Source organism: Ceratotherium simum, chromosome 25 (assembly GCF_057802395.1).
Source record: "Ceratotherium simum simum isolate JZ-2026a chromosome 25, ASM5780239v1, whole genome shotgun sequence".
NCBI classification, from domain to species: Eukaryota; Metazoa; Chordata; class Mammalia; order Perissodactyla; family Rhinocerotidae; genus Ceratotherium; species Ceratotherium simum.
This window is the reverse complement of record NC_141924.1, coordinates 39,396,179-39,422,635: the sequence shown is the minus strand read 5'-3', so window position 1 is coordinate 39,422,635 and position 26,457 is coordinate 39,396,179. Positions and strand designations below refer to the sequence as shown.

The window sequence follows — 26,457 nt, the reverse complement described above, 5'->3', positions numbered from 1 at the left end:
GGTATTTCATGTATGTTATTTCGGTCACACAAATCAGTTTGAATATTCTTTCAGGAAAGGAGAGCAGCAAACATGTCTTTTATTTATTCTGATACCCCAATAACCAAATGTCGTGTCAATTTTACCTCTGATATGCCTTTTTCAACCTGACTTTTCCTTTCTCATACCACATTTATCACATCTTCAATTTTACATTTCTTGTTATGATGATTTGATTAATGTACATCTCCTCCATTTGTCTATAAACTCCTTGAGGGTAGGAACTTCTCTGGTTTGGTCACCGTTGCATCCCCTGAGTCTGGTATACTACAGTGAATAAATATTTGATGAATGAATGAGCTCTCTTCATTTCACTGCTACTGCATTATTCCAGGCTCTCATCATCATCTCTTCTCTAACTGGAATCACTTCTTCTCCTCCTGCCTCTTCATATGGTCCAACAAAGTTATCTTCCTAAAATAAAAATCTGATCACGTACCCATCTGCCAGCTTCTAGGACAGTACCAAGCAAAAGAGTTTTCAATAACAATTAATTTAAATGTTTCTCTTTCACTTGACAATATCAAAGTTTAATGTATCAAGGAGCATAGTTTTTTATAACCATAGCTTTAAAATTCCCATGATGGTTTTGTATTGCCAGGAGAAAGTAATACGATAAAAGGTCATTTTAAAAATACTCATGGTGATCTCTTTTACCTCTGTTGCTGTAGTCAATAACTCAATGATATGTTACTTAGGCATTTATGTATAGGATAGAGATTTTCAATTTCTAAGTGATTAGCTCCAGAAAGTATCTTATATCTCTGCCATCAGATTATAAATTCATTCATTCATCCATCCATCCATTCATTCACTAATCTGTGTTTCTATTAGACCTGGCACTAAGCTTAACAAGAAGAGTAAGACACTTCCTTTCTGAACTCATGGAACTCATAATCAAATGAGAAAGTAATATAACATGCATTTATAACTGCATAAAAGACTCCACCTCGGTACCCACAGGTACATGGAAATCTCAACGTGTTTAAAACTGAGCTCATTATTTTTTTTCCTGAAATTAGCTCTTCTTTTCCTGTATTTCATATTTCCATTAATAGCATCCCCACCCAGCCTGTCTTCCAAGCTAGAGCATAGTATCATTTTTCACATTCACCCCCAGATGCAATTAGTCAGCAAGTGCTTAGATTCTAGCTCAAAAATGCCTTTTGAATGGAGCTCCTTTGCTTCATTATTCCAGAGAAGCCTTTATTATTCTTTACCCGTAGTGTAGTACTGGAACATCTCCTAACTGTTCTTTGAATTAGTCTTTTCTTTTTCAGTCTATCCTCCACACTGCTCCCAGTGATTGCCCTGAATGGTAAACCTCATTATTATACTCCTCCACATAAAACCTTATCTGGCTTCCTACCACCAACAGGGTGAAGTTCAGACCACTGAGGGTTACATACAAGGCCCTTAACAACCAACGTCTTGTGACTCATCTTTAGAAACCTCCTCCTGCCCATCTTATCTTCAGCCATCCAAAATGTTTGCTATGTTAGGACATGCCACAGAATTCCATGCCTCTATGGCTTTGCACATATCATCCCCTGTTCCTGGAATGCAATTAATTCATTCATCCAGTAGTGCCAGGCACAGTGCTGTGCACGGGAGATAGAGTGGTAAAGGAGACAGAAGGCTTCTCTTGCTTTCATGGAATTTACAGGTCTGAGGGGTCACAGACACACAATAAAGTGGGCATGTGCTAGAAAAAAAGCACTACAGGCTAGTACACAGATGTATAACAAAGACATTTAACATCCTTCAGAAGGTCAGGGAGGACCTCTTTGTGGAAGTAACACCTGCTTACAAGTGGGGAAAAGAGGAAGAATGTTCCATGCAAATAAGGGCAGATTGAAGTCTCATCAAGAGAGTGTGGGGCATTCAAAGAACTGAAAGGAGTTCAGTATGGCTCAAGTTGAAACCAGGGAAAGAGTAGCAAGAGACGCGGTAGAGAGAAATCACATCACGGAGCATGTTTTAGGTCAAGTAAGGAAGACTTGGCTTAAATACCATCTCCTTAGACATGTCTTCCCTGACTCTTCAGGGCAGATTTAGTTGCTAACATATCTGTGTTCCCACGGTTCTTTGTTCATTCATTCATTGTAATAATTACTACTCTTTGCTATACCTCTGTTTGCATGTATATCTCCCTCCTTCGCCCTTGGAAATCTAAAAGCTTCTTGAGGTGTCCGAAACAGTATCTGATTTGTCACTGTATCCATAGTGACATAATTAAAAAATTAGACGTTGAATGAATGATAGATTAATTAATGAGACTGGCTCAGAAAGGAAGGGGTTAGTCTATGTCTAGGTGGACATATAACTTCTCATGAGTCTAGACCTCCAGATCACTATCAGCCTTGGTCAAGACTTGCTTGAGCCTGCTGTGGGGGCAGGAGGCAGGCCTAAATCGGTAGGCTAAAGGGTATTGAGTGACTACACTGGAAGGAGTTCAGAAAACCTGAAAGTGACTAACTATTCAGGAGTTCTCAACCTGGGCTGCACTTTAAAATTACGTGGGGCACAATTAAACATTATTTATTTATTTCCCCTCCCCCAGTTTTACGAAGATGTAATTGACATATGTATTAGTTTAAGGTATACAGCAAAATGTTTACCACAATAAGTTATTAATACCCGAGACTCACCCCAAATTAATTAAACCAGAATATCCAGAACAGTGGTTCTCAACCTTGGCTGTAGATTGGAATCACCTGCGGAGCTTTAAAAACCACAGACACCTGAGTCCCACCCCAGAGATTCTGATGTGTTTGGCTCAGGAAGGGGCCTGGGCAAGGGGCTTTTTAAAGCCCTCCAGGTGATGCTGAAGTGCAGCCAGGGTTGAGAATCGCTGCTCTAGCCGGCATGAGTATTTTCATAGCCTTGTGTGATTCGAATGTTCAGCCAGGGTTGAGAACTTCTGCCAGAAATTAATGGTTCTAAAACATGAATGTGCCTAAGAATCACCTGGGGGAATGTATTAAAATGCAGGTTCCTGACACTCCCCCACCCCCAGGAGAGACGCTGATTCGGGAGGTGTGAGGATAAGGCCCAGGAGTTTTCCTTTTAAACAACGCTGCAAGTGATTCTGCAGTTGTTGGTTCACAGACCCCATTTTGGCAGAAGATAAACAAAAGGACCTTCCAGGTGTCTTTCAGCCCCAGCGTTCCAGGAACTCTTGCATTTTCTATTTTTCATCTTTTTTTTTCCCAATCATCAGTGGAATTTTATTCAGTTATTAACATATTTAAAAAATAATTATTTATGACTTAGGAAACTGTTTACAATGCAATTTTAATTGAAAAAAGAATATAAAATTGCCATGTAAAAATTCATACTAAAAAGCCTTTTAATTAATACAATAAGGGTGATGGAATTATGGGTGTTTTTTCCATTATGCTAGAGGCGAGGGGAGTGGGGGTTGGGCAAAATAGGCGAAGGGGATTAAGGATACAAACTTTCAGTTATAAAACAAATAAGTCACGGATATGTAATACATAGCATAGGGAATATAGTCAATAATAGGGTAATAACTTCGTATGGTGACAAATGGTTACTAGACTTAGCATGGTAATCATTTCATCATGTATACAAATGTCGAATCACTGTTGTACATCTGAAACTAATATAGTATTGTATGTCAACTATACTTCAATAAAAAATAAAATTAAATAAATTAAAATTGTTGATGTTTTCTATTATTCTTTGATACCCTGTGAACAGGACACTGAGTGGGATTCCTCCAGGAGTCTCAGAATTATTGATAAAAGCCCGTAAATGAAAGTAATTAGTGTTAAGTGCCATCTCCATTCTGAAACAGTGTTCCTTAGCAAAGGCTGCTCATTAGAATCACCTGTGGAGTTTTTAAACTACCCTGCTTCCCCAGACCAATTAAATCAAAATCTCTAAGAGGGGGATCCAGTCATCAGGTTTGTTTTTTTTTTTAAGCTTCCAGATGATTTCTATGACCATTCAAGTTTGAGAAATATTGTTCAAAAAAGAGCCATCAAAGAAACCAGACATCCCCCCATTAAGACTTATTAAAAGCTGGGCCGGCCCTATTACATTAGACCATCGGCCTTTTCCAGTCCTCATTAAGAGGTTATTGTGAGATAAAAGAAAATTCATGGAGCATTGTTAAGTCATTAACTTAACTAAACTTTGGACAGAATATTAAGTCTTTTGCTTCCATTCCATTAACTAAGCGAGAAGTGTTCCAATAGAACCAATTGTAGCCACTGGGAGTGCCTGCAAAGGGAGACTAGAACCTCCTTCCTGGTTGCACAGGCAATGCACTTGGTGATCTGCCTGCCCTCTATGATATCTGATCAGAGGGAGAGACCTGAAGAGAAGTGCCCACTGGAGCCTGAAACATATTGCTGGTACCCACCCAAGGGAATCTAGCAGTATGAGGTCACGGATATACAGCAGTTGTAAAAGCCCAACAAAGTCTAAAAACCAAAAGTGGGAGAAATCAGGTCCCTCCAGTCTAGGCCTGGCTGGTGCTCTGAACAAAGACATGGTGAGTAATAAATCGGATGTGAGACTGGAGTTTTAAATGGAATTCTGATTTCCTTTAGCTCTATAAAAGTACCAGAAACCTGCAAGGCCAGGGTCTGGAAGGATGCAAAAGAAGGCTTTGAGTCAGCAAAATACTTGTTCTTAAAACTAATGCAATAGGGCCGGCCCCGTGGCTTGGTGGTTAAGTGAGCGCGCTCCACTGCTGGCGGCCCGGGTTCGGATCCCGGGCTCCCACCGGCACGCTGCTTCTCCGGCCATGCTGAGGCCGCGTCCCACATACAGCAACTAGAAGGATGTGCAGCTATGACACACAACTATCTACTGGGGCTTTGGGGGAAAAAATAAATAAATAAAATCTTTAAAAAAAAAAAAAAACTAATGCAATAAAGTGTAGGTTATTTACAAGTCCCCTTAAGGTTCTTATTCAGAACCTCCTTATACTTATGAAACTATCCTACTGAATTTGGTTACTAGTACAGAAGTTTGGGTTTACTGGTATAGCTCAGACTAGGAGGAATATTACAGATAAGGACTGGGGAGGCTGCTAGGCAAACACAATGAAAACAAGAACACCTCAGAAGTTTTTCCTGAAACTGACTCCTCCCGTCTGCCAACCCTCAGGTTCATACCTCTACCATCTATCCCACTATCTAAGCAAAATATTTGGGTATTACCCTCGCTCCCTCACTGTCACACCCCACATTCCATTAATCTTCACTTCTAAAAGCAACAATAATAAATTTTTATTGAATGTCCACGAAATAGGAGTCATTGTATGCTAAGAGCTTTACATCTTTTAACCCATTTTATCCTTAAAACAACTCTATGTGGTAGTAAATATGCATATTTTGCAATGAGAAAATTGAGGCTTGTAGAGAGTTTAAGTATCCCATTAACAAATAAGAGATCTGGTTTTGGAGTCCATGTCTAAGTGATTCAAAACTCCGTGCCTTTTATTTTTATTCCAATCACAGTTTTTCTTTTAGCAGCTTTTTCCTTCAACATTCAGGCCTTTTATAATAGCTCTGTGCTCTGCAGGCTTTCTTGGTCAGAGGCTGAGCTCTTAATCTTTCCTCCCTCAATAAAGATTAAGCCCTGCTCCATTTACCAGTCTACCTCTCTCAGGTAGTATTTGTTGATCATCAGAATCACATGGAGAGTGTTTAAATGATAGAGAGGAGTGCTTCTCAGCTTTGGCTACCCACTGGACTCACCCAGGAGCAGCAAAAAAAAAGAAACAGCAGATACCTAGACCCTACCCAATATATTTCTTTCTTTTTTTTTTTTTTTGTGAGGAAGATCAGCCCTGAGCTAACATCCGTGCTAATCCTCCTCTTTTTGCTGAGGAAGACCGGCTCTGAGCTAACATCTATTGCCAATCCTCCTCCTTTTTTCCCCCAAAGCCCCAGTAGATAGTTGTATGTCATAGTTGCACATCCTTCTAGTTGCTGTATGTGGGACGCGGCCTCAGCATGGCCGGACAAGCGGTGCGTCGGTGCGCGCCAGGATCCAAACACGGGCCGCCAGCAGCGGAGTGCACGCACTTAACTGCTAAGCCACGGGCTGACCCCATATATTTCTGATTTCATTGTTCTGGGGTATGGCCTGGGCATCAGGATCTTCAGAGCTCCTCAGTGGTTATAATGTGTAGCCATATGAGAATCATTAACATAGAGTCTCAAAGTACACCCTGGGGATTCTAGTAACAATGTTACTTATAATACTAATTGCTGTCACATATAGTGTTAAGTATGGTACTGATCTAAACATTTTACTTCTCTCAACAGCACTATGAGGTAGGTACCATTATTATCCCCATTTTACAGAAAAGGAAACTGAGACCCATAGAGTTAAAATTACTTCTCCAGAGAAAGACCCATAAGTTGTAGAGTTAGGATTTCAATCTTGGCAACACAGCTCTAGAATCTAGGCTACATTTGAGACGTGGCTCAGGGGTCCATATTCTTAAAATCATTCCCAGCACCTCTTCTCCAAAGTTGTTAAGAGAGATTAAGCTAATCTGATCAACAAATCCTGCTTGAGGGCTGGAAGAAGTGGTTCTCAAATTTTAGTCAGCATAAAAATTTAACCCTGAATCACTTATTAAAAATTGAGATTTAAAACAAAAAAACAAGAGGCTGAGGATAGAGCCTTGAAACGTGCTCTCTTAGTGGTCATCTCAGATGGTTCTGAGGAAGGGAGCGGTTCACAAACGCACTTTACAGGCTGCTGATGGTTTAGTATGGATCCAGAAGAAAGTGAGTTAACAGTCATCATTTATTCAGTGCTTACTTGCCTTCTTTAGATCATGTAAAATTCTCACAAGTATGTATATTAAAGGATTACTATTTTTTCCATCGTATAGTTAAGGAAAAGTAAAAAAAAAAAAAACTAAGGGTCAGAAAGATGAATTCTCTGACCCAAGGCTATATAACTAGTAAATGATAGGACCAGGATTCAAAACCAGATATGTTTGACTCCAAATTTCTCCATTCTGTCACAGAAAAGAGATTATAAATAAAACAGTAAAATTACAGCAGACTTTTGCTCATTTTTTCAATATAGCATCATGGACCATTGTAAACTGGGACAAAAAGTCATAACACTGCCCAAAGTGCCAGGAGGTAACCCTCAAATACATTATGGTATAATCAATATGTTCCCATTGATAACATATTTTGATAACTGAAAAATAATCAAATCACCATCAATTGCCTGATGAATTTAAGATGACATATTTTGGAAAGATTTCCTTTAAAATAGGTTGAACATGGGCCAGCCCGGTGGCGCAAGCCGTTAAGTGCACGCATTCTGCTGCGGCAGCCCGGGGTTTGCCGGTTCGGATCCTGGGTGCGCACCGACGCACTGCTTGGCAAGCCATGCAGTAGCGGCGTCCCATATAAAGTGGAGGAAGATGGGCATGGATGTTAGCCCAGGGCCAGTCTTCCTCGGCAAAAAAAAGCAGAGGATTGGCAGATGTTAGTACAGGGCTGATCTCCTCACACACACACACACACACACACAAATAGGTTGAACATTATACACAGAAACAACAACAAACTATTGGAACTTAAGTGGGATGAGCTTCCAGTGATCTAGAATAGTCCAATTATCATCTTCTCTTTCCTTAATGATGAATTTTTGTTAACCTGACTAACATTTAGACTTCAGAATTTCATCCATGACTCATCTGAATCTGGAACTTGGATGAAGATAGAGCTGGGTCATTTAAAGCATACTGTCCATTAATTGCATAAAAATTTATTGGATTCTATAGCAAAACAATGTGAATTATCTACCTCCAAGCCATCTAAAACCCTTGTATCCCTTGCCTTCTTTGTACAAAAACTGGAAAGCGAACATACTTCTCTTTCCAGACTCTTTTGTCATTTGGCCAAGTTGTTGTGAGTGTAAAGTCACTGGGTATGGCTTCCAGGAAGGCTTTTGAAATGGACAAACCGCTGGCATGTGACCTCAGCATTTTGATCTTTGCACCCTTCCTCTTTCCCCATTCTCTTGCCAGCTATAATGCCTTAAAGTGCCTAGAGGTGAAATAGCTATTTTGTGATCATGCAAATGGCTGTCACATGCTAAGGAAGCTGGAGCAGGAAGAAGGAAGGGGCCTACCCCTTGAGGCCATCACCAAGCTGTTGTACTAGCCCTGAACTGTACAACTCCATGCGTCTTGCCTGTGAGACAAATATATGCTTTACTATTTGGTTTTCTGTGGCTTGCAATGAAATACAGGCTAACTGATAAAAGAGCACATGACTTTAAAGGCACTATTCTAAGAGCAGGGAGAAATGTTGATGTTGATGTTATTGTTATTGTTAAGTTGATGTTGATGTTATTGAGAAATTTGAGTCACATATGGTGTTCCTTTGATTACGATAGTCATGGAAAGCCTATCTGAGAAGGTGACATTTGGACTGAGACTTGACTGTTGAGAAGGAGCTAGCCATATGAAAATCCAAAGGAGGGGCATCCAGACAAAGAGAATAGCAAGGACAAAGACCCTAAAGTGAGAGGAGCAAGCCTACACGTTAGAGGAATAGACAAAACCAGGGTCAGTGGAACATGGTGAGTAGGCAGAAAGCAATAGCAACAATAGTGTGCTGGTGAATGATTAACAACCAGCTCTCCAAAACAGACAGACAAAACAAAAAAAAAAGACCTAATTCGTAGCATTTGCTGATTTCTGTAGTGTAAATACTTCTACCTTGGCCAGTTTCAAGCTACATGATACCACTGGCCTGCAAAATTCTTTACTACTTAACAATCGGCTCTCACAAGGCAGAAAGTACCAATCCCAGCACATTGCTGAATGGGAGACAAAGTTTGAGAAGTAAACGGAGGTCAGATTTTCTGCAAAGACTTCATAAGAAGGTTATATTTTAGTATAAATGCTAAAGAAAGCTATCGGAGAGTTTTGGGCATAAGAATGATGTAATCTGATTCACATTTTATAAATATCACCATGACCGTTGTTTGGAATATTAATTATTGTGAACCAAGGGTGTATACAGAAAACCAGTTAGGAAGAAGGCTATTAGAGTTGACTTGGCAAGAGGTGGTGGAAGCTTAGACTAGAATGGTGGTGTGGGGACGGCAAGACATGGACAGCACAGGTGGCTAGAAGAAGAATCAGTACCCTGAGGGGGTGCACAGCTGCATGATGAGGTCTCAACAGAATGTCTCTTGAGCAGAGAAGGATTTATTAGTGAACCCAGTCACACGCCTTAGCAGTGTTTCATCAATAATTGTGGCGGTTGCTTTACCTGTAAGCAAATGGTGTCAACAAATTTAATAAGTAACAAGAAAAACAAGGGAGAAGAAAAGTGTCACCACCAAGAAGACAAAATTATTTTAAAAGGAAATAACAAGAGGGTGGCACTTTCTCCTGTTACGCTCTTCCTGTCCACTTAAGATCCCTCAATTCAGCGTTAATAAGGGATTAAGTAAAATGTCTTATCACTGCACCAAGCTGGTGGAGATTGAGTATAGACCTCAAAGTCAGGGACTTGGGAACTATAAAATGTGTATTTTACACAGTTATTGTGAGGTCCAGATGAGGATATAATTATATTTTTAATTATTTTTAATTATTTTAACATAGAGTGCCTGGCATATGATCTATATATGAGATCTATATCATCTTTTCTCCAAATCCTTTCTTCTTGTGACTCCTTACTTCCTGTTCTATTAGTGGCAATGTTTGAAGAGGAAATGTAAAATTATAGGAAAGGAATTATGCTACTCAAATTTCCTTCGATAAGGTGACCAGATGTCCTCTTTTTAAAGACATACTCTTACATTTGAGCAACCAAAGTTTAAGTAGAACGGGTATAAACAACTAAATCTACCCAGAAGTCAGTATTTCATGTACGGTACTGTAGAAGTCATTACTAAGACTACATTTTAAATAGTGTACATGAAATATTGACTTATAACTAGCATTTTGACATATCTAAAAATTGGGCCAAAGAATGTTCAGTTTAAAAATCGAATGCTGTACAACACAGCACGTGTATCAAGAAAATAAATGGTCAATAATGCTTTGTGCTTCCATTGCTGTGAAGTGAATAGGAAACTTCGTCAATTTACAAGTTACTAATCATACATGACAATCAGTGTGTCCTTCTCATGCGACATTCATCTCTGCTTCGATCCACCACCAACTTGCCATGTTCCTTAAATGCAGGGTAACTGGTAAATTCTAGGAAGAACAGCTCAATTTAAATGTGCTCAAATTTAAAAAATTTACTCATTATGCTGTTAAAAATAGCCCACTTTATACTTCTTATCAAAAGCTGACTTTTCTTTATGGGATTTGGGAGGACACTAAAGTGTATCACAAAAAAATTTTGACGATACTAGAATTTTTAAATCATAAATTTATAAAATGATGAAATCCTGGCCCAGACTCCGCTCAAAGTGTTTGCCAAACCCACTGCAACCAGGGGAAAAATTTATGCTACAAAATGAAAAGCTGTAGTTGCTAAGAGATTCTCTGAAATGGGAGATACCTATTTCATTTGGAAGTGATCCCTTACCCAATAAACAAATCTTTAGATATACAAAGCTTAAGATACAGCTTGCTTTGTTAAACAATCCTGTTATGTGGTAGGAATGAGTAATATGTTCCAGTTTTTCTAGCAACTATATTCAGCGTTGTGTTCTTTTTTCTTCCTCTTCTTCCTTCTTTTTTTTTTAAAAATTCATCTAATTTTCCCAAGCAGCTAAAATTGAAGCTTGCTTTGCCTACCATTACCTGAGATCTCAGGAAAACAAAAGTTGCACGTTCCATTTTTGTTTGAGTTTTCTTTTATCTCTATTTGATGTCTTTCCTTTTCTTCTATATTTTCACCTCACTTTTCTATTTAATCCTGCATCCATATCTTTGCATCATGACAGCCAACTATACCCTTATTCCTAATGACAGTGCAATTAGCTCATTTCATTTTTTCTTGTTTCCAGCCTTCATGGCCTCCATGCAAACGAAGACCTCACTTGATTGTGTTTTGGGACTCTCTGAGGAATTACACCTGGCCAAAATGTAATCTGTTTTTGCATGTCTGAAAGAAGTTGGACAATCTACTGCCCTCTTTCTGTGTCTTATTAAATTTTGTATATGCCATTGTATCCAATACAGAATCATGACAATGATAGGCACTTAGAAATTGCATGGAATTAAATTTTCTTATTATATTTATGCAAGTATTTGTATTCACTAGTTAACCATGATATTTATGTCAAACTCTATTTGACAAGATTTAGATTTCTTACAAAATGCAACTTCTGAGAAGATGAAGATTTAAAGGACTACACTCCATCCTTCTACAGAGCTCAGATTTAATCTTCTACAAGTGGGAAGACTAAGAACCAATGGATACGACTTGACAGCAGATCAGAGTCTACTTTAGCACTGGTGAAAATTTTTAGGGAAGTCTTGGTTTAAACTCTCTGGAGAGGTATTTTATTTTATTTTATTTTATTTTATTTTATTTTATTTTATTTTATTTATTTTTTTTTTAAAGATTTTATTTATTTATTTATTTTTCCCCCAAAGCCCCAGTAGATAGTTGTATGTCATAGTTGCACATCCTTCTAGTTGCTGTATGTGGGACGCGGCCTCAGCATGGCTGGAGAAGCGGTGCGTCGGTGCGCGCCCGGGATCCGAACCCGGGCCGCCAGCAGCGGAGCGCGCGCACTTAACCGCTAAGCCATGGGGCCGGCCCTGGAGAGGTATTTTAAAGTGCATTGTCCAAACTACAACATTTCATGTGCAGACAAATTGTTTCTGAAGTTTCTTAGAAAATAAATGTAATGAGCACGTATTCATTCACCAATTAAGTACTGGGAGTATAGATGTAGGAATACAACTACCGCATACAGATTAGCAACATGATACCTCAGTGGTGGGTCACCAGCTACCCAGCCTGTCCAGTCACACTATTCCTTACTTACACTTCACCCATGACCTCAATCAATTTTAGATGAAGCTGGATAAAAGAACAAAACACCTTTCACAGAGCTTTAAGTTTAACTTTAAACTGAAGTCTATGTACTTGACCTTTCCTTCCATAACTCTTTATCTAATGATTTCTCAGTAAAAGTTAGTTAAATAATTATTGTCCAGCATCTTAAAATACTAGAGGCAAAAAGATGTGTACCCTTAGGCTCTATGAGTTGTAATACTTCCCTAGCTTAGTATATAAAAAACAACCAAGCTTTTATATTGGTAGTGATCCCACCTGTGCATATCGTAAAATCAGAGTTTTTCATTGTAATTATTATTAGGAAATCCCAATTCCCTTTTTCATAGTGCTCAGGAAATTGGAAGGGAAAGATTTTATCAGGAAATTGCTGGAGAGACACCCAATCGAGTTGCATGTTTTCAGAGAGCTTGCTATAAAGAAACCTTACAAATTTAACTTTTCATGTCCTCAAATATCTCCCGTACTAGAAAACAGATGAATGTTTTTATGTAACCTGACACTTTGATATATTATTCTGCTATCAAGTTACTTAATAATATGCTTCCTCTTTTACCTTATCACTACTATATCATCTGTCATCCAGTTTCTTAGTTACTTTGAGAATTGTATGGTGAGGTTAGTGTAGGACTATCTAAGTCTTTAAAAGATGATTAGAAGACAAAATGAAGCTTGGTGTTCGTGGACATTGTTATGGTGAATAGTTTATATATTTATATTATATACAGATACAGGTGAGAACATGATTACTATCAGGTGAATAAGAGATGATTTAAAATTCCAAGTGAAAATTGTGAAGTAATGAGATTCTCCTCATTACGTTAGATTCCATGGGGCTGCTTTCTCAGACTTTCTATTGATGTTTCTTTTATAAACTAAATCTTGGGAATAGAGGAGGAGGAAAAATAATTGTTTCGTAACTTATTGCATAGCAAACTACCAGTGAAGTGTTATTTGGTTATAAATACAATTATATGATGTATTGAATAAATTTAAAGATTATAAAAAACAAACTTGAGTACTTTTTTTCCTAACTACAAAATAAATTCACGTCTTGGGGGTTTATAGAGTAAGTATGAATCCCAGTACTATGCTTTAGATATATTTTCTTTGTTTAAAAATATTTTAGGGGGCTGGCCCAGTGGCGTAGTGGTTAAGTTTGCGTGCTCTGCTTCAGTGGCCTGGGGTTCTCGGGTTCAGATCCTGGCCGCAGACCTATACACGGTTCATCAAGCAATGCTGTGGCGGCGTCCCACATGCAAAGTGGAGGAATATTGGCACGGATGTTAGCTCAGGGACAATCTTCCTCAAGCAAACAGAGGAAGATTAGCAACAGCTGTTAGCTCAGGGCTAATCTTCCTCACCAAAAAAAATATTTTAAAATTTTTGTCTATATTATCAACTATCACTAATCTTTTTTTCTAAAATTGAAATGAAAACTTTCAAAGATGATTCAAAATAATTTAACTAGATAAATAATTTTAGCTTAAAATTGAAGTAGCTATTTTATTTAATTTTCTCTAAATCCCAAAATTCATTATTTTACTAAGAATTTTAATCATAGGCATATGGTGATTCCACTTCTTTAAAATTTTTGTTTTATAATAATCATTTTCTTTGTCATCAGATCATTCTTTATATTAGATTTAATTGAATTCTAACTAGCATTTTATTTACTGAGTTGCCAAATATTTTTCTATCAACTTTAACATATGCTCTGGAATAGTTAAAATATTTTAGAAGTATCTATTCTTTGAAGAACAGATCTTTGTAAATTCATCCGGACCTGGGGCCTTTCTTAGGGATAAGTTTTAGCTTTTCTTTTCAAATTCTTCTGTTATTGGGCTATACTGATTTTCTATCACTCCATAGTCAAGTGTAAGAATTTCTGTGGTCCAACAATGTAATTTCATCTCAATTTTCATTTTTTTGCTCTAAAGTTGTATATAATACTTTATACTTTTAAAAAAATCTCTCTGATATCTATAGCTATGTTCTAGTTCTCTTTGCAAAGTTATTTGTTTGTACCAGTGCTCTTTTTCTTGTTCAAACATGAAAAAACTTCATTCATTTTATTGGTTTTTCACAAAGATCCAGCATTTGGTTATATGAAATATGTTTTGTTTCATCATCATTTATTTACTAATACCTGCTCTTATCCTTATTGCTTCCTTCTTTATAATTTGCTTAGATTTGTGTGTGTGTGTTTTAATGATCCTACATTTTTCTCAGAATCCCACTGTAGCTATATCTTGCTTCTTTTGACAAAGTGGGTCACTTCTTTCTAGTCAACCATTTAATTTTCATTTCTTAAAGTAAATGTTATTTATAGCAAAGAAGTTTTTCCAAAGGAATGGTTTTAAAAGGACTATATTTTTATTCTTTACTTTTTGAGTTCATTACATATCGATCAGAGAAAATTGCTTGTGTGATTACTCATTTGGGTTTTGAACAACATTTTTAGAGTCATACATGTTAAATATTCCAGATGTTTGAAAAAAATAGATAATACAAATACAAACACATATAATATGTGGGCTCAAGCTTGTTAAGTGATTTACTGAAATTTCAAATAGTCTTACTTTTAATTGTCTATTTGAGCTGTCAGTCTCTGAGAAAGTTGAGTGAATTGCTAATATTTCCCAGGAAACATTTTTACCTCATACACATATATTTCTAAACTATGATGCTAAGTACAGAAAGGTTTAGGATCCTAATAGATTCTTGGTAATTTTTCTCTACATTAAACATCATCCTTTGTCACATTTAATTTTGGCTTCATTCTATTTTGACTGATACTTTAAAATTATTCTGACATTTTTTAAAAAGTTTTTTCTTGTGGCAAGAACTTTTTTTTCTGTCCCCAAAGCCCCAATGCATAGTTGTATTTCCTAGTTGTAAGTCCCTCTAGCTCCTCTTTGTGAGCTGCCGCCACAGCATGGCAACTGACAAATGGGTGGTGTGGTTCCATCCCTGGGGAACTGAACCCAGGCCACTGAACCTGGGCCACCAAAACGGAGCATGCCAAATTTAACCACTAGGCCACCGGGGCTGGCCTGAACATTTCTTAATAGTCCGAAACATCAATGATGAAGCCAGAACTAGGACTAAGATACTCTGAATCCCAGGCCAGATCTTTTTCCACTACATTGCTCTGTCTTTAATTGAAATTGTTCGGACTTGCTTTTGTCATTTGGTCCTAATTAAAAATAGCTTGCTCTATACACAAATGTGAACAATCATAGGAATGATTCCAACATTTTCTAAATCAATACTCACATATCTACTACATCAGTGTTCATTTTTTTACGAAATTAGATATATCAGTAACAAGAGTTACAATGAAAATTTGACCCAGGGAAAAGAATAATGAAAATAATCAAAATAAATTCTGCAGTTTTAATATGCACAATTGTATACGGAGTATGTCTTACTGAATTAAGTATCTGTAGGCATCTATTGATACCACAGATAGGTCAAATCTAAGTGTAAGATGCTAATTTTGCTTGATTTTTATCAAAAAGTTATCAACTTTAGGAGAGTGAACTAGTATCACAGAATTGGAAGGGACTTTATGTTCCAATCTCTACTTTTTACATATAAGGAAACTGAAGTCAAAGGACATAATATGATTTGCCTGACGTTTTGATCACAGGGATAATTTGGGGAAGATGAGAGTTTACTATCAAATGAAAAATAGTTACTGGAGAGAGAAGGCTGAAGGCACTGAGACTTGGTAAGAGGTCTTGTACGAGAGAAGAGCTGTTTCTATACTGTTCTGTGCTGGAGACAATAACGATGCAGAGTAAAGTTTGCCTTTTTTAAAATCATACACAGAAATGAGGACTTTTTTTTAAAAAACATTCTAATAGGAGAATCTCAGTGTCGTTTTAATTTGCTTTTCCCTAAATACTAATGCTATTGCATATCTGCTCATATGCTTGCCATCTGTACATCTTCTTTGGTGGAGTGTCTATTCAAATTTTGTTTGTTTGTTTAAATTGGGTCATTTAATTTGTTTAATTGTTGAGTTTTAAGAGGTCTTTATATATTCTACATACAAATCCTTTATCAGATATATTTTGCAAATATTTTCTCCTGGTCCTTGGCTTGTCTTTTAATTTTCTCTACTGTACGTTTAAAAGACCAATAATTTTACATGTCTCATCATTTTCTATTATAGTTCATGCTTTTTACATCAATCTAAGAAATCTTGGATTAACCCAGGGTCCCAAATATTTTCTTCTATATTTTATTTTAAAAGAATATAGTTTTAGGTCTTAAACTTAGATTTATGGCCCATTTTGAGTAGATTTTTGAATATGGTGTGAAGGGTTCAGGTTCAATATTCTGCAGATGGGTGTCCAATTTTTATAGTACCGTTTGTTGCAAGGACTAGCCTTTCTCCATTGAGTTTCGCCAGCACAACTGTTGACTATCAATTGGCTATATATTTGTGAGCCTATTTCTGAACTCTATTCTATTTCAATACTTACACTAATACTACACTTTCTTGATTACTGTATCTTTATAGTAAGTTTTGAAATGAAGTAGTAGCATAAAACCTCCAACTTTGTTCTTGTTTTTCGATTTTGCTATTCTATATCCTTTGCAATTTCATATAAATTTTACAATTGTCAATTTTTACAAAAAAAGACTGCTGGCATTTTAACCATGATTCTGTTGAATCTATGTAACAATTTGGGAAAAACTGACATCTTCACAATATTGAGTTTTCCAATCCCATGAACATAGTATACCATTCCATTTATTTAAATCTTTAATTTCTCTCAACAATCTTTTGTAGTTTTGGGTGTACAATTCTTGCTCATATTTTGTTAAATTTGCTCCAAATAGTTCATGTTTTTGATTCTGTTGTAAATATTACTGTTTTTTTAATTCTAGCTTTCAATTGTTCATTTCTATTATATAGAAATACAATTGATATTTTTATGTTAATCTTGTATCTTCTCACTTTACTAAAGTCACTTATTAGATTTTGTAGGATTTTCTATATAAAAAATCATTTTGTCTGTGAATGAAGACCAATCACTCCAACTTCTTCTGGCACCATGTTCGAATTTGAATTCTTATTACAGGTTCACTCTATCTATCTATCTATCTATCTATCTATCTATCTATTTATTTATTTATTTATTTATTTATTTGAACCTAGGCCGCCAGCAGCGGAGCGCGCGCACTTAACCACTAAGCCACGGGGCCGGCCCCCAGGTTCACTCTTTTTTATATGTCATATTCTATCTTGCCTCAAAGCCTTGTTTTTCTCTTTGTTTGAGAGCCTCTTTCTTACATTCTTTACTAACTGAATGCTTATTTATGCTTCAGATCTCAGGTCAAACGTAACTTCTTCAGGGAAGCTTTCTCTAGGACAATTCTCCAGTTATCCCTTTCATTCAGTTATTTTTCATTAATTCAACAAAAATATATTAAGTACCTACTATTAAATGCCTAGTATGTGCCATGGTTCTTTTGTAGCACCATCTACCTTTGCTTCCTAGTATTTATCATTATTGTAATTTTACATTTATCTTTGTAATTATTTGACTACTGTCTCTCTCCTGTAGATTGCAAGCTTCATAAGAACAAGAACCATGATTGTTTTCTGTTCTCTTGTGATGTCCACACCCAGCAGAAGACTGTAACATGGCAAGTACTCATTAAATATTTATTGAATAAACAAATGAGCCAAAAAAAAAATACCTGTCCAGAAGATGGAGGAAATATTTTGGGGTAGGATTGACTTGCCGTATGCTATTCAACACACACTGCTCACAAGGCTGGTCACTGACTCTGTAATCATAATTCAATCTCTATATACATGAAAATGTATCATAAACACTTTTTTGAGTGTAATTTTAAGGAAGTTCTAGGAGATGGAGTTTGGAAGTTGGGCTGTAGACTCTAAGCATGAGGAGTTAGTTTTAAAATTCACAAATAAAACATTTAATTAGGTAAAAACAGATGCTGCAATCTCATACTAGATTTAAAATAATTTAATATTTTCTTGGCAAATGAAAAGATTAATCCCATAGACCACTAGATGTCCTTAAAATTACACTTGTACCTGTTCTAGTTCGTGAGTTATTAGGATCTAATTGACTCAAAATAAACAGGCAAATGCAATAACCTTGAAATGACTTGTGTAACAAGGTCTTCAATTGATAGTCAATAGCTTGTTTTTGTTCCATTTGAGAGAAGATTAAATAAAATAAGCTTAGCTTTGTTTTATCTTTTGAACAAGATAAATAAGATCCCAATACTTAAATCTGAGTATGAATTCATATTTTTTTAACACAAGACAAATTACTCATACATAAACAAGTTTAATTTGAACGCCATTACTTTTCAAGTGGTAGTAAAATAAACCACTCTTGCCATAACTTGAAGTTTTATCTTATCTTTAATTATACACACACTGAATACCTTAACTCAGGTGTAAGTACTTCATCACATTTTATTAATGCTTTAAGCACATTTATTTTTCTGTTACATTTATCCAGGGTATCTCTAACAGGCAAGGAAAAAACTTAATATGTCTCTCTTAGGAATCCCTTTTCTTCTACATGCATCTCACTGTCAACACTCACTAATGCCTATAAACAACGCAAAAGAAAGAGGAAATTATTGCGTTGGTTTATTAAGCACTGATAGAGGTAGCCTTACTATCTTTATCTGACATTTCTATAATAGAAGGCTAGTTCAAATGCCACAGAAATTCGAAAGCAGTGACTGAGAAAAGCACATTGTTTACCTGAAAATCATCGTTTATTCAAAGGCATTGTGTTCATCTCATGTATGGGATAGATGATGGTCTTAACATGTGACTATCACATTCAAGGAACACTTTAAACTGAATTAGATGTGAAATCAATACGGCTATCCTTATCATGAATCACAGATCTCTTTAAAAAAATACCTTCAATAGAATACATGTAACATACATATTTTAAAATTGAACAGGTCTTAAAAGTTCCTCAAGCCAGTCTCCTGAAAACTGCAAAAAGATATCCTTTATGTGAGTCAAACCACTATACTTGTATTTCTATTATCATACCAGGCAATAAATTGTAAAATACAAATAAACATTTTAGGAATTGCAAAATATGCATAAGTGTTATTTCATTCCAAGAATAAAAAAGTGGGGGTTTTTGGTGAAAAAAAAATCAGGATTTATTGTTTTTATTTGCAATTAAAATGTCAAATACAAGAATTCACATGGCAAGGAGTAAGTCGAAGAAAACACAGGTGCCTAATTCATAAGCTACAAAAAACAGTACAAAGGTGACCATCTGGGGAGAGCTGGCTGACTAATTTTCCTATGAGCTTACCGTCTGCTCCATATTTTTCTTCCAAACTCCACATTCTGACCTTGAAAATGCATCTACATGTTTTGCTACATGCATTTCTTTCTAAAAATAAATGTGGGTAGACCTAATTATGCAAAGGATATTAATACAACAAAAGGCATATTGTGTTGTATTTTATTTAATCTCAGTTTTCTGATTTTTTAAAGGTTTTGTTTCTGGTGGCGACTCTTTCATCCTTTCAGCCATTCTATAAATTCCTACACTTTCCGGGACACACCTGCAAGTGTTGACAAGCACAGTTCCAAGAAACAAGAATGAGAATGTTGGTTCATAAGAAGGCCAGAAGGTAGACCTCTGAGAACGTCAAGGAGAGGAGACGGGGACCTAGGATTGTAATCCCGATGTACACACAATGCACCATCATGAAGTAACACTCACAGGAGGAATGACAAAGCTAAGACAGTGAGGAATGCCTGCCTTGTCACAAAACACTGATTGCCCAAGTATCCTGAGTATGTCAGGATTTCTGAAGGAGGCATCACACTTTACTGACATGGTGAATTAATATGCTGAGCAGAAAAACATTTTTTATGTTGGTTTTCTTTTTATATCTCAGTCTGAATACTGAAAATGATGCTTGTCATACTAACAAAAAAGTACTTACTTTTAACTATTTGTTGCCATATTTTTTCTAAAACTAGTCTTTTGCTCTATCTTGCATTTTCTTCTGAAAAAGAAATCTGTAGTTATCACCTCTTCAAAATTCCTACTTCATACTCTAGGATTCAATATTCCTAATTCATTTCGAGATTCTTCTCCAGCACTATATACTATATGGAGTCTGTGCTTCTGAAATTTGTTTCCAGCCTTGAACACCTTCCTAGGTCAAAGCCCCAACTTATACTTGGTTGTGCCCCAGCATCTAAAGCTCAAAGTGCTAAGCTAAACTCATTAACTTTATGGACCAACATCAACACATTTCCCTTTGATTTTTTCCTTTCCCTCTTTTCACCACCTATTAGTCAGTAAGGCATGCCCATTTTTATCTCTTCCTTCCTTTCCATTTCCATGACTCCTCCTCAAGTTCAGGTTAGGTCATCCAGATTACAATGATAATACAGCCCCAAATTGTCAAACTGTTCCAAAAAATAATATGGTTCCTTGAACAAAGAGTTCTATGATCTGTATATTCCATACGACTTGGAGATTCACAAAGTATATCACAGGCTACAGTAAAGAAACATCTTTAAGTTTGTTTAACCCATTGTTTGGGAAACCCAGTATTTCCTAATTCATTTTACCACGGAAACTTTTTCAAGGAGCATCCAATAAAATCTCCCAGAGTAATGTTTGTAAAACACTGATTTTCCCCATACATTCAATCCTGCAGCCAATTTTCATATTAGTTAATAAATATACAGCTCAGATCACTTCACTGCTCAAAATTTTCACTCTCAGTTACCCATCAAAGAAACAAAACTCAGCACCTCTATCTATCTGTAACCTACATGTTTCATCTTATCTTTCATGACTTCATTCATCTCCGTAGCTCACCAGATGTCAAGCTTACCAGATGTACAATCTATTGTACTAGAACTGCTCATCCCCACATCAAATAAATGTGTTTCACCAAGTAAATGTGAACCATCACTTGGCAATGAATCAACTTTTCACACACAACTATGGTACCATGAACATCTCTTTCACGACTTAATGACTTCCTGATGTTCTTCAAACTTACTTAAATCAAAGTCTACTTTGCTGAAGAAAAATGTATTTATTTTCTTTTCTCCATGATTTGAAAAACTCTGCTATAGAAAAAGCTACCTGCACTGAATATTTTTAGTAATTGATTTGTCATATTGCATGGTTTTTTCCTGAAATAAAGGTAGTATGTGGCGCTTGGCATAACTGAGTCAGCTAGGGAACTGCTGAGTAGAAGTGAAATGATCATATTATCTGTGATCACTTCATTTTTTAACCAGTGTCACAACACATATTCTTGTCCAATTTAAAAGAAAAAGTAGGGGCTGGCCCCGTGGCTTAGCGGTTAAGTGCGTGCGCTCCGCTGCTGGCGGCCCGGGTTCGGATCCCGGCTGTGCACCAACGCACCACTTCTCCGGCTATGCTGAGGCCGCGTCCCACATACAGCAACTAGAAGGATGTGCAGCTATGACCATACAACTATCTACTGGGGCTTTGGGGGAAAAAATAAAAAAAAAAAAAAAAAAAGAAAAAGTAACATCTATTGAAAATATTTCTAAACCATAATAAATATTAGGTTATAATTTTAACTGAAACGGTACTTATTTGTTCAAGAAATATTTAATTGTGCTTCTGCTTTGGGTCAAGTATTGTACCAGGCAAAAAGCAGTCAACAAGATGGACAGAGTTGTTACTGTAGCCTATAGTCCTTACCATTCTTACAGACACAGGAGTTTCGAGCATGTTGAGTATTTTATTTCCCTCCAGCTACTATATTATTTCTCTGCTTGCTTTGAAAGCAAAAGTTTTCCAAAAAGTTGTTCATACTATCCCTAAAATATCTGTTCCCATTCTCTGTTGAACCTACTCCAATGGAGCTTTTATCTACTATTTCCACAAAGCATCAGGAGCAACAATGACCTCCACACCGCTAGACACAATAGTCAATTCCCAGATGACCTCTTACCTCACCTATTAGCATGTCACACAGATAATCCTTTCCATCTTCTAAAAGTCTTCATTTACTTGGCCTCTGATCACCACTCTTTTTTAGTTTTCTTCCCTGCTTGGTGCCTCCTCATCTTCTTAACCTTTAAATGTTGGACTTACCCAGAGCTGAGTCATCAAATTTCGTGTCTTTTTCATCCTCCAGATCGCTTTAAATACCATCTATATGTTGATAATTCCCCTATTTATATCTCCCTCCTGGACTTTTCCCTTGAGTTCCAGAATTTATATGAGCTGCCAACTCAGACTCTTCATTTGGTTATCTAATAGATATTTCAACATGTCCAAAATCTATATTCCTCCTGGACATAACCTCTTCCCCTATGCTTTTCTATAGTCTTCCCAATCTCAGTAAAGGGAAGGGTCATCATTTCAGATACTCAGGCCAGACCCCTGATTTATCATGGACTGCTTTGTTTCTCTCACACCCTATATTCAATCTTTCATCAAATCCCGCTGGTTATAAGTCTTCCAGATGGACCAAAATGTGACCACTTATCACTACCCTTCCTGCTACTACCCGGATCCCAGCCACCATCATCTCTGATCCGGATTCTTTTCATTACTTTCCACCTAATCTCCCTGTCTACTCTTTACCCGCTACGGTCAACATAATAGAGAGAGCCTGTTTAAACTGAAACCCCTCCTGAGGCTTTAATACCTTAGAGTAAAAGCCAGTCTTTAAAATAGTGAGGCTCAGCCTCATCCAGCCCGTGGGCGCAGTGGCCTACCGCAAGTGCTCGGCTCGGCTCCACGAGACGTCCGCCCGTCTTCCAGGAGGCAACCAAGGTGACCCAGGTGGCCCTCAGCAGTCGCGATCGCCACGTCCGGTGGCGGGTTACCCAGGGCTTTTTTGCTGGTGATCTGACTGCCTGCGGCCCTCCCTGCCCCACCGACCCAGCAGCTCTGGAAGGAGCTGGGTGTTGACCTGCTGAGCAAGCTAGGCTGGACCCAATCCCCAGGTTGTGACCGCCAAACTGCACCTCCAACAGATGGGCACTACCGAGGCCAGGCCCTGGACCCGGGGATGGGATCTCAGGACTGGAGCGAAACGCCTCTGAGGCTTGAAGAAGGGGATTCCTGGGTCCACAGCCCTGTGGACGGCTAGTCCTGAAGTCCGCTGGATTCTCTGAGTCCCGGCGCCCAGCCCTGGACCGCCCAACCCAGAACAGCCTGTGCAGCCTGGCGCCACCTCGCGGCTGCTCCTGGGGCTGCACCTTCAGGACCTGGCGTTCCTGGCACCGTGGCCGGAACCCACATCCAGCCCTTCCCGCTACCTTCTCCCCATCCCCATGGTAACTGTAACAACTAAAATGGTATCACTCGTCAAAAGTAAAAAATAAATCTCTCTCTGACTTCATCTCTTAATACCCTTTCCCTTGTTCACTCTGCTCCAGCCACATTGGGCTCATTGCTGTTCCTACACTTTGAGAACATTATTGCCTCAAGGCGTTTACCCTTGCCGTTTCCTCTGACTGGGCCACTTTTCCCCGGTTATCCTCAGAGCCAACTCTTCATCTCTTACAGATTCTCTTTTGAAACAGCTAATGCATGAGGACTTCCCTGGTCCTCTGTATTAAAGAGCCATCCCCACTTCCTTAGCTTTCTCATCCCCTCATCGTGCTTCGCATTTCCTCGCGCTGCTGAGAACGGTATGAAGGACTCCGCTGTTTCCTTCCTCTGTCCGCCCTCCGCGCCCACCCACTAGAATATAAGCTTCACAAGAGGTGAGAGGATGTCTGTTGTGTTCACTACTGGATCCCCAGGGCCTAGAACAGGGGTCCGGACATAGTAGGCACTCAAAAAATATTTGTTGAGTGAATGATGGAGGGAATTTACAAAAGGGCTGGTGAAATTTACATAAGGTGCTAGGGAAGCATAAAACAGAGGGATCTAACCCAGGCTGAGGGAACAAGAAAAGATTTCTTGAGTAATCTGAAACCTGAATGCTAAGAAGACAAGTAGGAGTTTGCCCGGAAAAGGGAAGAGGAAGGAAGAGCTTTCCCACAAAGAGAACAACATTGCCAAGACCTTGAGTCTATTCACTCAACGAATATTTATTAAACACCTACAACGTCCCAGGCTATGTTCGAGGCATTTGGGACATAAGGAGTAAAGGGCAAAGGCTATATGCAAAAAAATATTCGGCATATGGTCAGTTAATAAAATTAAGAACATATTAAGATATATTAAGAATGTTGGACAGTGGGAAGCCACTGAGGAGTTTAATGCAAGGGACGACATGATCAGATTAATATCTCAGAGAAGCCTCATCCCCAGTTTCTGGCTGTTTTAATACTTAACCCACAATTGCTTCTTTCCGGGCTCAACAGTCATTTCTAATATATGCCTATAGCATCAGATCAAGTGAAAATGGTGCTATTTAAGTGATTTTTTCTTCCTGTATATGAATACACAGAAATGGTCCTATAAATAGAAATCTTCAAATTTTTCAAAACTTTAATATAATTTGATGTCATTTCATTTTTTAAACAAATCCTCGTTCAGATGCCTGCCCGGTGACACAGTGGTAAGTTCAGCATGCTCCAGTTCAGCAACCCTGGTTTGCAGATTCGGATCCCAGGCACGGACCCACACCACTTGTCAGTGATGCTGTGGTGGTGACCCACATACAAAATAGAGGAAGATGGGCACAGATTTTAGCTCAGGGCTAATCTTCCTCAGCAAAAAAAAGAAAAATTCCTCTTTCAGCATTCTTTTCTCATATTTTTCAATAATCTTTTTCAAATTTACCTATTATTTTTTTTCCATCTCATGTTCTTTCCTCAGAGTCTCTATTCTTTTGAAATATATTTTTAAAATAATTATAAATATGCTTATCTTATAGTCTCTTTCTGATTTCTTCTATATCAAGTTCTTTTAGTTTTTCAGATATACCTTCTTGTCTCCAAATTTCTGTTCTCTCTGCTGGAAACGCAGGGCTCATTCATGCACTGACTCGCTCCAATGTTCTAGCTCTTTCCCATATGCTTCTAATGTTTAATTGTGAGCACAGTTTTGGCAGGGATTGTTTGTTCAGTGCAGCTAGAATTTCTTAAGAGTGCTGACTTTCATTTTACTTCCTCTAGTCTATCCTAGCCTTGGACTCATTTTATGTAAATTTCTTGAGAGAGAGTTTCCTGAACCAAGCCTGCGGCATGTATTCAGACTCCAAACAAAGTACTAAAGTTTAGGGTGTGGGTATAGCGCAGATCCAAGGCCTCCCTCCCAGTTCCTGCTCTCCCGTAGCCATGGGGCTTATTTGTAAGTCTAGGACCATTTGGCACATTTTCATCTCCCTCCTTACTTCTACCAAGATGTCAGCTCAATACCACTACCATTCCAGCCTTCCCTTCCCCTTTCATTTCCTGCACCTGGAAATTTCGCTTTCTCGCTGCAATCTAAGCTACAGACAGTTTTTAATTGTTACATTTTATCTGGCACATCTTTTTTTTTTTTTTTTTTTGTGAGGAAGATGAGCCCTGAGCTAACATCCATGCCAATCCTCCTCTTTTTTTTTGCTGAGGAAGACCGGCTCTGAGCTAACATCCATTGCCAATCCTCCTCCTTTTTTTCCCCAAAGCCCCAGTAGATAGTTGTATGTCATAGTTGCACATCCTTCTAGTTGCTGTATGTGGGACAGGGCCTCAGCTTGGCCGGAGAAGTGGTGCGTCGGTGCGCGCCCGGGACCCGAACCCGGGCCGCCAGCAGCGGAACGCGCGCACTTAACCGCTAAGCCATGGCGCCGGCCCTGGCACATCTTGATGTTTGTAACGGGAGAGGTTCTGTGTTAGCTCAGCCTGCCATATTACAGATTCACTCAAATTAATCTCTAAATTGGATTTTAATTTGAAATATGAGCAACAACATAAAGACAGTCTGCATAACCAAATAGTTGCTCAGATGTGCAAATCAGTACCAAAAATTAGCCAGGCTGCAAAAATGCTTTCAAAGTCTGTCTTCCCAAGTGGGAACACGATTTCTTACTCCACTAGGTTAGTGTGAATTATAGCTCGCATTGGATGAGTTAACTTTGCAAAACAGTGATAATCAAGGGTATAGAAATCCCTCCAAGCAGAGAGAAGCGAGCCCGGGCTCACTCCCCTGTGGCAGGGCATGGGCAGAAGAGACAGCGGGTGCCATACAGGTGGGTATGAAGAGTTCAGCTAAAATTTTTATCAAATTGATGAAAGTCCAGATGTGAGCTAGCATGAGAGTATAGAACCTCTGAGGGTGGCAAATACTCCAGGCTTTTTTCCATAAACTTTTACTGGAAGCTCATGAGAAACAATGGATCAGGGTGAAGACTAGAGGTGAAGACCCACTACAACTGGGAGAAGGTAAAAGAAAAAGCCCTC

At 38.0% G+C, this 26,457-nt stretch overlaps 1 protein-coding gene across 1 annotated transcript in view; it reads right to left on the bottom strand.

Moving 5' to 3' along the window:
- Window positions 1-26,457, bottom strand: part of LIN7A (lin-7 cell polarity scaffold A) — a 130,393-nt gene that overhangs the window by 91,204 nt on the left and 12,732 nt on the right. The window lies entirely within an intron of this gene.